Source organism: Canis lupus, chromosome 12, assembly GCF_048164855.1.
Source record: "Canis lupus baileyi chromosome 12, mCanLup2.hap1, whole genome shotgun sequence".
In the NCBI taxonomy this organism is placed as follows: domain Eukaryota; kingdom Metazoa; phylum Chordata; class Mammalia; order Carnivora; family Canidae; genus Canis; species Canis lupus.
The window spans coordinates 12,624,496-12,639,320 of record NC_132849.1 but is presented as its reverse complement, the minus strand read 5'-3'; the positions used below and the strand labels follow the sequence as shown (position 1 = coordinate 12,639,320).

The window sequence follows — 14,825 nt, the reverse complement described above, 5'->3', positions numbered from 1 at the left end:
TTGATTTCATCTCAGGTCATGATCTTAAGCCCTGTGTAGGGCTCCTCTGAGCTCCACTCAGAGCCTGCTTAGGATTCTCCACCCCTCCTCTCTGCCCCTCCCCCCACTTGAGCATGTGTTCTCTCTCTCATATAAATAAAAATCTTAACAAAATAAAATAAAATGCAAGTTTCAGGTTTAGTGCCTGTTTACCCGAAAAAAAATGGGTGCCAAAAGGACTCAAACTACTAATCTACTAGAAGGAACACAACCAAATGGAATCAGAATCACTATATGTGTCATAAGGGTGACTTAATTCAGGAAAGATACAGACAAAAGATAAAATCTCTAGGAAAGATAACCACCTCCATCCTCCCTTCCCCAAAAAACTGCTACTGATTAAAAAAAAAAAAAAAAAGGTAGCATTACTAAGAAGGGAAGATAATTCTCATTTATTTTATGCCTACACTGTGCAAGGTACTTTAACAAACACTATACTTTTCTTCTCAACTATATCGTGTATATATTAATCTCTCTGTACCATATTCTCCATCTGAAAAATGGGGAGGAGTGACTTTCCTGTTAGTCCAAGGTTCTAACAGCCAGTGGAGATGAGATTCAGACTTAAGTATGACTGCTCCAAAGTCATTTGCTTTTCCTACTCACTATGCTATACTGTCCCCCAAACAAAGTACACTGGACTAGAAATCAGAAGAAATGGAGTTAAGTCCTAACCCTGCAATTTACTAGCTGTGTGATCATAGGAAAGTCATTTTACCTTTATGGGTTTCAGTTTTCTCATCTGAAAATTCTTTAATCATTGATTTCTGTGTACTTCCTTTAACATTCCTTGTAGTGCAGATCTGTGGTCAAGAAATTTTCTCCTTTTATTAATCTAAAATAATTTTATAAAAAAATAAAATAAAATAAAATAAAATAATTTTATTTCACCTTCAGTTTTAGAAGTTATTTTTGCTGGACATAGAATTCTAGATTGATAATATTTTCTTTAGTCTAAGGTCGTTATTTTTTGGCTTGAAGTTTGCATAGCTTCTTTTTTTAAAAAGATTTATTTATGCATTTAAGAGAGAAAGAGAGAGCACACATGCTCAGGTGGTGGGGTGAGAAGGAGAAAGAGAATCTCAAGCAGACTCCCCACTGAGTGTTGGAGTCTTGTGCGGAACTCGATCTCATGACCCTGAGACCACGACCTAAGCAGAAATCAGGAGTTGGAGACTCAAACAATTCTACCACCCAAGCAACCCCTGCATTGTTTCTAATGAGAAGTTTGCAGTCATTCTGTGTTTAGTTCCCCTGTATGTTATGTAGCTTCTTTTCTCTAACTGCTTTTAAGATTTACTCTTTATCTTTACTTTTCAGCAATTTGACTATGCTAATTCTAACTGTGGTCTTCTTTGTATTTATCCTGCTTGAGGTTTGTAGAGCTTCTTAGATGGTGAGCTGATGTTTTTCCATTGAATCCATTTTTACCTCTGCCTGATTCTTTCTCTTCTCCTTTTGAGATTCTAATTACACATATGTTAGATGATTTAATACTATTCCACAAGTTACTTGTGCTCTATTCATTTATTTTTTTACTTTTTCCTTCTTTCTCTGCTTCAGTTTAGATAAATTCTTTTGACTTGTTTTCAAGTTCACTAAACATTCTACAGAGCAAAGTCCAATCTGATTTTAAGCCCATCTAATAATTCTTATTTCAGATACTGTATTTTTCAGCTTCAAATTTTCTATCTGGTTCTTCTAACATTTCCATTCCTCTTCTGAAATACTCCATCCCTTCACCCATTATATTTTCTTATTGTATATAATTTATTTACAATGATCTTTTTAAAAAATATTTTATTTATTTATTCATGAGACACACACACACAGAGAGAGAGGCAGAGACATAGGCAGAGGGAGAAGCAGTCTCCATGCAGGAAGCCAGATACGGGACTCGATCCCACGACTCCCAGATCACTCCCTAAGCCAAAGGTAGGCACTCAACTGCTGAGCCACCCAGGCGTCCCTATTTACAATAATCTTAAAGTCCTTGTTGGGTAATGCTAACCACTGGGTTATCTTTAGGTTTCCTTTTATTGACTCTTTTTTCTCTTCATTATGGTTCACAGTTTCTATTTATTCTAGAGCCTTGTAATTTTAATTTATGCATGTATATATGTATTTAAGCAATCTCTATCCCCAAAGTAAGGCTAGAACTCATGACCCCAAGATGAAGAGTTGTACACTCTTCCACTGAGCCAGCCAAGCACCCCTAGTCCCTTGTAACTTAAAAAAAATTTAATTTATCCATTTGAGAGGGAGAGCGAGATAGTGAGAGAAAGCATGGGCAGGGAGGCAGGGAGAGGGAGAAGCAGGCTCCCCGGAGCAGGGAGTCCAATGTGGGGCTCAATCTCAGGAGCCCAGGATCATGACCTAAGCCAAAGGCAGACACCTAACCAACTGAACCATCCAGGCATCCTATTGTGCCTTGTAATTTTTAATCATAATCTTGACACTACCTATAAAAGAACAGTAGAGGAAAAGATAATATACTTTGTATTTATTTTGCTTTATATTATTTCTGAGACTATAAACATTCCTCTCTCTAGTAATTAGAGTGAGGGGCTGATCATTCAGATTCCTCCTAGAGTCAAGTTGAGCTGAGGCTGGGTAGTAGGTCTTATTACATGGAATTCACCTGGGATTAGTTCAACCTCTAACCCCCCAAGCTGCTGCTACCTTTTATATATTGTCAATATTTGAGCTGGAAAAAGCATGGCTACAGTTTCAATTATTTTTGGTTCAACTCTGGATTCAACCCTGGCAGGATATCACTGCACAAATATGTGGGATTATAAAACTTCTTTGTGCCTCCCATACCCCCTGCAATGCTGCTGTCTTAGTAAAAACTGGAACAGCAGATAATTATTGGGCCAAGCAGTTTGTTTATGCATTTGAGATTCTTCCAGATTCTAATCCACACTCCAATTCCAATTTTAGTACATGTGCTGCCGAAGCAAGCACCACACTCCAATTCCAACAGTGCATACAGATAACTAAGACTTGGCAGATTTTTCCTTCCCTCTGTAAAGCCTCATCATCTTTGCCAGGGCTACTTGTATCCAGACTATATGCTTGTCCTCAGGTATGAAAGCTGTTATGGCTCTTTGCTCACTTATAAAGGAATTCACTTTGGAATTCAGTTCATCAAAATTTCCTTGCATCCACTATTCACTAGCCCCAGAGAAATACATGACTTTTATTTTGTCCAGAATTTTCTTGTTACTATGGGAACAAATGTTTTTCAAGTCCTACACCCTAACTGGAAGGGGAAGTCTTAAAATGTTTTTGGTGAAATAGAATAGTGAACAATAGTACAAATCAGAATACACTGCATGAAGGTAAGGGCAGGTATTGCTTCAGACTGTTTCAGGTGTGTGTGTGTGTGTGTATGTATGTGTAATGGATTGTAAATGTATTTATTATGGTGAGGTGTGGTAAAAAAATTTTGGAAAGTCTGTCTAGAGACAGTGAAGTCCACTTCAGTGCAGGCAAGGAGTTTAGAGAAAGGCTATCAGGATACTAATCTTTAAAGAGAATTGTTTACTGCTACCTGAATTTCAGGCATGAAACAGTTCAGAAACATACAGGCTTTTACATATCAACACAGAACAAAGTAAGTCCCTGTAGAAGTACACAAAGCATATATTATCACAGTAGGCAACTGCTGTTAGAAGAGAATAAAATACATCCAGATATTTTAATAACAAAAACATCCTTTCGTTTTTATTAAAGCCAGTTCCCTGGGCCTATGTGCTATAATTCAATGTGCTGCTTACTGATTGTTATTATTAGATTAAGACTGCAAAGAAAGATTCTGGAGAGAAAAATGTCTCCTTTTATATCTGGCTTCTTTAACAAAAGTATTTTTATTTTATTTATTTATTTATTTATTTATTTAATTTATTTATTTACAAAAGTATTTTTAAAATTTCTTTTTTTGGAGTTGGGGTAAGAGATGAGAAGATTCTCTGAATGTAAGAAAGCTTTCCTAGGTGAATAGAATAAATCACCTTTTACTCAGCATAAATGAAACAAACCATTGAAAAGGCATGTTATAAAACACAGGTAGAGACCATAGTATTTATAAGGAAGGCATCATGGTACAGGATACAAAGAGTGCAGGTTCTGGAGCCAGACACCTGGATTCTAATCTTCTGCAACTTACTTAGCAGTGGGCCTTGTACTCTTAACCAATCCAAACCTTACTCCAAAACAAGGGAATAACACACACCAGTAGAGTTATTGTTAGAAGGATCAAGTGAAATAATATATAAAGTCTCTTGTATAAGGTAAGTGCCCAAGAATAGTTATGACATTACTGTCACAACCTATTTAAATATTATATGCATATAACTGTCAGTATACATCCTCACCATTCTAACCTCCTGAATGTCTCTCTTTATTTCTATCCTTATTACAACAACCTCACCTTATGTACTTACCATTCTTTTCCTAGAATTACCATAAAATATAGGCTCCTATATGGCCTCTCTGCCTCTAATATCAACTCCGTTCCCATACTGTTGCCAAAATGATATTTCTAAAATTTAGATATGATCAAATCATAAACCAGTGAAAACCTTTGCTGGTTTCTGGTGCTTCATACATTGCCAAAGTGGCTATCAAAACATACTCCCAAGGAACAATGGACTTCCAAGAACTGAATGAAGATCTGATATAAAAATTGAATAATACCCTCCACACACTAGTTTTCAGAAAGAAGTTAAGTTTGTGGATAAAATTTACTTGATACTAAGTTTTTTTCCTCCACAAATATACCTTAAACATTTCACCCTTGCTACTGTTTGTGGTACTGGTCAATTCTAACAAAATGGCAAAACAAATAAACACATGGCCAACAAAAATTAGCAAAAAAAATTGGGATAAGCCAATCATGAAGAGTTTTAAAGCTTTTTAAAAATGTCATACGTACATATGTGTGTGCTTTTATAGTGCATACACAAAATATGGTCATAAGTTTGCTACTCAAATAGTTTTTGGTTTAAATGATAAAAGCAAACAAGTACGTATTTCATGGTGTCCAGAGACAAGCAAGATCAAGTCCATACCTCTTAGCATGATACATAAGGTCTCTGATTCCACTTGATTCCTGTGATTTGCCTTGCTTGCATGCTACATTCCACAAACATCAAATAATTTGCATCTATCAGTGGTTCAGAACTAGCATACTGGAGTTACAGTGTTCAAATACCATCGGACTTGGTTCCTGGCTGTGCAATCTCAGTCAAATTACTTAATCCTTCTAAGCCTGCTTCCTGAGCTATAGGATGAATCATAATATTATAGATAACACTTATCAAGCACTTACTATGAGTCAGGGATAATTCTAATCATTTTACCAATATGAACTCATCTCATTTTTTTTAAACAACCCATAAGGTATGTATATACTGTCATTATCCTTGTTTTGCAGATGAAGAGGCACAAAGAGGTTAAGTATAACTGATACGGCTCTTGCTACTCTCTGCCACAAAGGACACAGGTATCCATCCTATAAGGTTGTTGTAACAATTAAATATGAAATGATGTAAAAAAAAAATATGCTTGAGACAATTGCTGGCATATAGTAATTGCTCAATAAATTATAGCTATCGGTGCACCTGGATGGCTCAATCAGTTAAGCGTCCGACTCTTGATCTTAGCTTAGGGTCATGAGTTCAAGTCCCACTGCCCTGGGCTCCATGCTCAGTGTGGAGTTTACTTTAAAAAAAAAAAGACAGCTATTAATTATTTCCTGAACACACAATGTACTTTCAAGACCCATTCAAAATTTTTCAGTGAAACCTTCCTTAGACTTTGACCCTGAGTTAATTAATCCTGGGTGCTCCCATTACACCTGTTAATATTCTGTAATCCTTTTCCAATGTTAAATTCCTCTTACAACAAATACTTCTGCATACATTTTCCATGGCCTCAAGAATCTCAGTGCTCTAGAGTCATTCTTGCTGGGAATACTTAGAAAAACAGGAACCTTAAGGGCGAAAATGAAGAGAGGTAACATTGACAGCCAGAGAGGAATAAATGCTTCTGCAATGCTGTCTTGAAAGCCCTAAAGTAAACCTAAATCTCAGAATGTAACTCCTCTATTTGCTATTGCAGAGGATGCTAAGACATGTGTTACAGAAATATTGGATGCAGGGGCGCCTGGTGGCTCAGTCAGTGAAGCATTTGCCTCTGGCTCGGGTCATGATCTCAGGTTCCTGGGACTAAGCCCTGCATGGTTCCCTGCTCATGGGGAGTCTGCCTCTTCCTCTCCCTCCCCCACCAATGCTGCTCATAGGCTCTCTCTCTCTCTTTCTCTCTCTCAAATAAGTAAATAAAATCTTAAAAAGAGAGAAGAGAGAGAGAGAAACATGGAATATAATAAAATCTGCTCAGGAAGATGGGTAGGAATTTGAACTGCTCACATTATTTGCTTTTCGGAATTTTCTAGTAGGTATATTTAATTAAAATACTAACATAGTGGGGATCCCTGGGTGGCGCAGTGGTTTGGCGCCTGCCTTTGGCCCAAGGCGCGATCCTGAAGACCCGGGATCGAATCCCACGTCGGGCTCCCGGTGCATGAAGCCTGCTTCTCCCTCTGCCTGTGTCTCTGCCTCTCTCTCTCTCTCTCTCTGTGACTATCATAAATAAATAAAATAATTTTTAAAAATACTAACATAGTATTTAATTTGTAAACCTCTGGATAATTTTTTGAAAACATTTATCTGTTTATTTTAGAGAGAGAAGGAATCTCAAGTAGACTCCCCGCTGAGTATGGAAAAGCCCAACACATAACCCTGAGATCATGACCTGAGCCCAAACTAAGAGTCAGCCACTTAACCGCCTTAGCCACCAGGTGCCTTGCCTCTGGATAAATTTTTAATAAAGGCCATAGAAATAAATCCTGAATAAAATTCTTAACTGAATTTGCTTAAAAAAATTTTAAAGCAAAAGAGAAAAAAAATGTCGAACTGGTTTCTACCTTTCAAACTTTTATCATCTTGTTAACTGTTCTTTGAATAACAAATCTTCAAAGCAAGCACATACAGGATATCAGCCTTTTATCTCAGTCCTATCAGAGGAAACAGCCTTATAGGTAACTAAAAATGATTCCCAAAATAGCACAGAAACTTAAAAAAAACACACACCCTAATATTACTAATAATAGACAACATAAACTGCTCAGCAGTTATTGCGCCTAACTGCAAAGCAAGCACTAGGATTCTTTAAAAAATATATTTAATTCTTTACCAGGTCTGTCAACTCTCTTAAGACATCTGTCATGGAAACTTTCTGAGGTTTTTTTTCTTTAATGAAAGAATGAAATACAATATATTCAAGGTTTTGATGCACAAGCCAAAGAACTGGAATAACACTAATTTCATAATTGTGTTACATGGTTGGTTACTCACATTATTTTATTTATTATTAAAAAGATTTTATTTATTTATTCATGAGAGAGAGAGAGAGGCAGAGGGAGAAGCAGGCTCCATGCAGGGAGTCTGATGTGGAACTCGATCCCGGGACCCCAGGATCATGCCAAAGGTAGGCGCTAAATCTCTGACACCCCCCCCCCAAGGGATCCCCTATTTTAAAAACTTCCAAATGACAATTCTTCTTTGCTGTTCACTGATTCTTCTTTGCTGGAGATTTTATTTAACAAAGCTGCATGACCCTTGGAGCTATCCTCACAACTAACCCGATGTTATGGGCTGAATGCTCACATGCCGTCCCCCTCCATTTCTATGTTGAAGCCACAATCCTCGGTGCAATGGTATTGGAGGCGAGGCCTTTGGGAAGTCATAAGGATGGAGGACTCATGAACAGGATTAGTCCCCTTATCAGAAAAGACATAAGAGAGATGAGCTCTCTTTCCACAAGAAGATACAACAACAAGATGGCCATCAGCAAACCAGGAAAAGGGCTCTCACCAGGAACCAAACTGGATGGCATCTTGGTCTTGGACTTTCCAGCCAATTTATGAGAAATAAATTTTTGTTAAGCTACCCAGTCTATGCTAGTTTTGTTATAGCAGCATGAACTGACTAGACAAATGGTAGTTCCACCTTCAAAACATATCTCTAACTCCAACCACTTACCATCTTCACGGCTACCACACTAATCAACGTCACCGCATCATTTCTCCCTCTCTCATTTTTTAATTTCTATTCAATATTCACCTTTCCTGTCCATCTTACCTAAAATAAGGCTTCTTGGGTTGCCTGGGTGGCTCAGTTGCTTAAGCATCTGACTCTTCATTTCAGCTCAGGTCATGATCTCAGGGTCATGGGATTGAGCCCCAAATCAGGCTCCATACTGAGCACAGAACCTACTTCAGATTCTCTCTCTCCCATTCCCTTTACCCCTCCTCCTGGTCACACACACTCCCACTCTCTCTAAAAATAAAATCTTTAAAAAAATAAAAATAAAAATAAATAAGGTTTCTTTCTCTACATATGCCTTCACTCCACTATATTTTCTCCACAGAGCTTATCATTTACCTGAAATTCCATTATTTGTTTACTTATTATAAATATATGAATGGGTGGGGAGACACAATTTGGCTCATAACACCCTTAGAACTGAGCATGAAATAAAGTTATCCATATAACTGACATATAACATTGTATAAATTTAAGAAGCACAATGTGACCTGAGAAGTATATATATTATGAAATGATTACCACAATAAAGTTAGTTAACACATTCATCACCTCACTACTACTATTTTATTTTGTAGTGAGAATATTTAAGATCCACTCTCTTAGCAACAACATTGTTAACTAATTATCAAGAACTATTTTTTTAAAGATTTTATTTATTTATTTGACAGAGAGTGAGCACAAGCAGGGGGAGCACAAGAAGAAGAAGCAGGCTCCCCGCTGAGCAGGAAGCCTGATGCGGAGCTTGATCCCAGGACCTTGAGATCATGACCTGAGCTGAAGACAGACTGCTTCACTGACTGAGGCACAGGTGCCCCACCAAGAACTATTTTTTATTTTTATTTTTTATTATTTTATTTTATTTTTAAGAACTATTTTTTAAAAGGCTGGAAATACTTATGCCTTACAGAGGTCATTTATATCTGGACAGCCCTTAGGCTTTCTTGAATGACTGGGAAACACAAAAGAAGCCTAGGAGAAGCCGGGGAGATATGCACTAGAGGCAGGAGGAAAGAAGAATGGTACTTAGGAAAAGTGTTCCTCAGACTAAATAACAAGGAGGCTGACAAAACCATTAGTAGCTGTGCTTCTGTTGCAGCTAGACTTTAATCTAGTGCTCCAGCTAATAATCTAGTTAAAAGCAAGCTGGGTATGGTTAACTGTACATTGGACTATATCCAGAAATGTTCCAGTCCTAAGAGGCTAGATGGGCTCCTGGTAAAACAGGCCTTACAAAAAGTAGAACTAACTTCCCAAACTAGCATCTTATACTGCATAGTTAGCCAAGTTTATATCAGGACTTACGGAAGAATCCCAAGTCCCTAGGAGTATAGAAGCAGTCTCTTCAGCTAACTAAACCTCTTAAAACTTAGGAGACAATTCTGATTTCCAAAGAGTTACTCTGGAGCACAGATTCCAATATGGAGTTGGAAATTCAATTCACAGGAGCCAAGAGTGCTGTGTACACTAAAAATCCTTATCTGATTTCTGTATCAGGAGTCCAGGGGCCAAGTTCTCAGCAGTTCTTACCTTTTCCTTTTTAAAGATTTTATTTATTTATTCATGAGAGAGAGAGAGAGAGGCAGAGGGAGAAGCAGGCTCCATGCAGGGAGCCGGACGTGGGACTTGATCCCGGGGCTCCAGGATTAGACCCTGGGCTGAAGGCAGGCACTAAACCTCTGAGCCACCCGGGCTGCCCAGTTCTTACCTTTTCCTAAATGTCTCCTTTATAAACCTTGAAATCTCCTTGGGATGCTCTTCAAATTTTGACGTGAAAAGTGTAAAAATGTTTCATTCATGGATGAAACGCATATGGAGCAAAACAGAGATGTAGATGTTAGAGGTAGCAAAACAGAGACATAAAATATTGTTCAGGCCAAAGAGGATGAGGGCAATTTAATTTGTACAGTGAGGACTCTTAACAGTCAAAACCAGATGACGACTGTCTAGTTGACCCACAATATGACAACGCCCTGTTCAAATCTCTAATATTCGCTCGACTTTGTCAAGGCATTTCATTGGTTTCTACATCAGCTCTTCCTGCTAGTAGGTGATGTTTCTGAAAAGAATGAAAACTAATTTTCTTAATGTAGTGCCCCTGTTATACATGTTAATTAGCACACTATTGAGACCATATTCTAGGACTGAAACATAATACAAAATGAAAGAGTGGTATAATGCAGTTAGCCTATAAAGTAATGTTTTACCAAATTTATTTTATTTGTTTTAAGATTTTATTTATTCATAGAGACACACACACACACATACAGAGAGAGAGAGAGAGAGAGAGAGAGAGGCAGAGACACAGGCAGAGGGAGAAGCAGGCTCCACGCAGGGAGCCCGATGTAGGACTCAATCCTGGGTCTCCAGGATCACACGCCGGGCTGCAGGCGGCGCTAAACCGCTGTGCCACTGGGGCTGCCCACCAAATATATTTTAAAGACATTCAACTAGATTTACTCAAGAAAAATAAATTTCAAAAGATACTTTGAAAAAAAAAACCAACATAATACAACCCCTAAGTTTTACAAGATATCTTCCAAATAAGCTAATGATATTGTTCGTTATCCATACCACCGTCCTTGTCCCATAAAGACAGCTATAAGTTAACAGGAGAGTATTTAATGTCATGTAATAGCATGACTAAGGTCACATCAGTCCTCTCTGACTTAAGTTAGTTCTTCTATTTCTCATCTGCAGTAGAACCTAATTCCCACGACCCAAATACGTTCAGAAAAAAAAAAAAAGTAAAGAGGAAAAAAGTCCAGGTGGCACAGAAGAAGTCTGTTTGCATACTCATGGGATATCTTAAATGACAATCATCATCATTTCTTAAGTGCTCCAGATGCCAAGCATTGTGCTTAGTCCCTACATTCGTTATTACATTTAATTCTCAACAGCTCTGACGGTATTATTACCTTCCTTTTGCAGATGAGGAAACTGAGAATGAACTGGTTCGGTAAGTTACCCAGGTAACACAAGCTTAGTTCCTCTTTACTCCAAAGCTTCTGCATTTAACCCGTATGCATTACTTGTCTGTGGGTAGACATAACAATAATATCAACCAATATAACAGGATGTCAAATGCAACTTTTCATGTCCTCTCAGGGTTTCAGCAGGGGCCTCATAGGCCAAGATCAAAACAATAGGAGTCAAATACTTCCATATTCTATAGAGAACTCCAAGGCTTATAAAGTGGGGCAGCCAAAAATAGGCTCTGCTAACATCAGTTCATTACCCTTGTCACAACAGTGTAAAAAGAATCATAATTAGTTCATTCATTATAAGGATTATAAGGGACAATATAGACAACTTCTTTTAAAAAATTAGGCGGTGTGTATTTCCTTGCCTCCCAAGGGAAAAGGAGGAGGTACTTCCTGCCTATCTCAAACCCAGGGACTAGGAGCTCAGAATAATCACTCCCAAGTGCTTAACTTATACCCAGAACAGGAGAGACACAGGGACTGGGAACCACTCCCATCCAGGGGGAGAAAAGGTGCTGCTGAATTTTAAAGATTGCTTAGGTAAACAGTCAAATTAAATGTTTCAGCAGAAGAGGAAGTTTTATGAAACTCCAGAATGTGGAAAATGACATATAAAAGTAACTTTAATCACACGAAACTTCACAATTTCATTAAATTAATGCAGTGTTAGTCCATATAATCACATGAAGTGTATCTTAACTTTTTGATCTAATTATCCTTTTTGAAACCTCTTCTATAGTAAGAAATAACTGTCCCAAATTAGAACTTTTAAACTTTACAAAATAGCTTCAAAATAACTCTATAGTAACATAGTTTTAATTTAATTTTATTTTTAAAATATTTTATTTATTTATTCGAGATAGAGCCAGCATGAGGGTGGGCATTGGGAGAGGGAGAAGCAGGCTCAGGACCTAGGCATCATGACCTGAGCAGAAGGCAGATGCTTCATTGTCTGAGCCACCCAGGTGCTCCAGTAACATAGTTTTTAAACCACAAACTCATGCTTAGCTAAGTTCTTCTTAGTAGCAAAATTCTTACTTCTTATAGTGTGCAAAGGTTGGAAAAAAATTCCAGAAAGTAAAAAGACAAAAAATTGTTTTTAAGTTTTAAATACTATAAACTACTACTACTTTTTAGAAATTTTGAAAATAGAGAAAATGAGGGGAAAACACTTCTAAGTCTACCACCTCCAGCACAATCACTGGTGTATTTTGGTCTATTTCCTCCCTGTCTTTTTTCATAAGTATATTTTTATATAGTAGCAATTACAGTATATATGTATTCACATCCTGCCCTTTTTTAGTGTTAAGTAAAAAAAAAAAGCACTTTTCAGGGGTTTAAAAGTATAGACATAACAAGCTCTCCTAAAAACATACATCCGCATCCACTGAATAATGTAACTTCCAATCTAACTCTAAAGCCAAATAGCCAGAAGACCCATTTCTCAAGTTTTCAAATCATCCCCAAATTATACATTCAACTGTTATTTTATCTCCCTTGATGATATAAAAGCAGCAGAAAGTAAAACTACTTTCACATAGTTATTAAACATGTCTCTTATTCCTCAAATTGCCATTTAAAACACATGAAGTATTAGGTCTGTAATATATTAACCTTCAGGCCCAACAATGATCACTTAGAAGCAACAAAGTTACTTCCCTTCCCCTCTTCTTCCCTGGACAATTCAGCCCTAAAGCTCTTTGGTGGAACAGAGTAAGGCAGGCACCCATGCCTGATGCTCAGGAGCCGAGAGAGACCAGAGCAGGGGATCAGAGGCACCAGAGCTTGAGAAGCCAGGGCAGCATCCGTGTAGGAGTGCGGTTGGTGTGGCCAGCAGGGGCCTGAATGAGATCAAGAGGGCAGGCCCTGCAGAAGCACAGCCCACCACAGGATGTTAGCGCTGAGCAAAGTGAAGGGGTAGCCAGGCTGACGGGTGGCCTGGTGGGTCATCAGAGCTGGGCACACCGGCACAGGGTATTGACAAGTGAACCTCAGGCTGGACTTCAGCCCATTAGCTGGGTGCCAACATGTAACAGACAAGCTACTCAAACAGAACACCTTGACTGAATCCAGGCTTCCCCCCAGCTGAAAGTAGAGCGTTTTTTTGTTTTTTTGTTTTTTTTTTTTAAGATTTTATTTATTTATTCATGAGAGACACAGAGAGAGAGGAAGAGAGGAAGAGGCACAGGCAGAGAGAGAAGCAGGCTCTTCACAGGAAGCCCAATGTGGAACTTGGTCCCAGGACCCCAGGATCACACACTGAGCAGAAGGCAGATGCTCAACCGCTGAGCCACTCAGGTGTCCCAAGCACAGTGGGAAACCTTTCTGTGAAGCCTTTCATAACCCAAATTGGTGTCAAGTGAAGACTCACTTATCATTAATGTACATGGAAAATTGAGCTTTCCCAGACCCCCCAAAAATAACCTGTTAGGCTTTTCTGATACCTTAGGACACATCTTGCTAACAGATGCACAAAATAAACTGAGCTAAAGCTTACAGATGCAGTGCAAAGTCATGGTGGCTGGAGGCTGAGATGGTCACATGGTTAAGTGGTAGAGACTGCCACAATCTCAGACCCCAGCACTTACACTGTTAGTCTTCTCCATTTTGGCCACTCTGTTATGCAGTGGCATATCGTTGTGGTTTCCATGTAAACTTTACAAACTCATTTATCTCTTACCATGCCATGCCACACATCCTCTATCACCATAGAATCATACTCTGTCTTTTTAAAAAAATTTTTAGAATATTTTATTTATTTACTTGACACAGAGAGAGAGCAAGAGAGCACAGGCAGGAGGAGCAACAGGCAGAGGGAAAGGGAGAAGCAGGCTCCCTGCTGAGCAGGGAGCCTAATGCAGGGCTCAATCCCAGGACCCTAGGATTATGACCTGAGCCAAAGGCAGACACTCAACTGACTGAGCCACCCAGGTGCTGCCCCATGCTTTATTTATTTTTTTTCCATGCTTTATTTTTTAAAGTGACTTTTACAGATCATCATGCTCTCTTGGAATTAAGCATAATAAATTCCAAAAACATTACTATCCAAAACAGGTCAGTTGGAGAACATTCTAGGTCAGTCCTCTTCCACTATAGATGGCAATTTCAGTCATAAATATAAATAAAAGATGACAGAAAAGCCAGGAGTGTGTGGAATCATGGAAGCCAAAGGAAGAGAATCCTTCAAACAGAAAAGAATGGTTAATAGTGACAGATACACCATCAAAAGGTCCAATTAGATAGAAATACCTGAGTGCCTCAGTCGTTGAGCAACTGACTCTCAGTTTTGGCTCAGGTTTTGACCTCAGGGTCCTGGGATTCAGCTCTGTGTCAGACTTCCCACTCAGCAGGGAGTCTGCTTAAGGATTCTCTCTCCCCTTGTCCCTCCTCACCCTGCTTGCGTTTGTGAGTGTGCATTCTCTTAGATAGATAGATAGATAGATAGATAGATAGATAGATAGGACAGTTTTTTTTAATGAAAATAAGCTTTATTACATCAAGTAATAAATACATACAAAGATGCAAACAGTTTTAGTCATTTTCTTCCAGATGTTTGGATCAACTTACAGGAAAAGCAGAACTGAAATCCACAGTCTTAGTAGGAAAATTTTGGTGGGGGAGGGGGGTTCTT

At 38.4% G+C, this 14,825-nt stretch overlaps 1 protein-coding gene across 7 annotated transcripts in view; it reads right to left on the bottom strand.

Moving 5' to 3' along the window:
- Window positions 1–14,825, bottom strand: part of DENND2C (DENN domain containing 2C) — an 82,982-nt gene that overhangs the window by 55,974 nt on the left and 12,183 nt on the right. For 2 of the 7 annotated variants that reach the window (XM_072769680.1, XM_072769678.1), the window contains exon 2: window positions 758–842. The exons of 4 other annotated variants lie outside the window; for them this stretch is intronic. The gene's annotated coding sequence lies outside the window, so the exon portion shown is untranslated. Of the gene's footprint in view, window positions 1–757; window positions 843–11,128; window positions 11,247–14,825 lie in introns of those variants that run through there. One more of the 7 variants, XM_072769682.1, reaches the window with a different exon arrangement.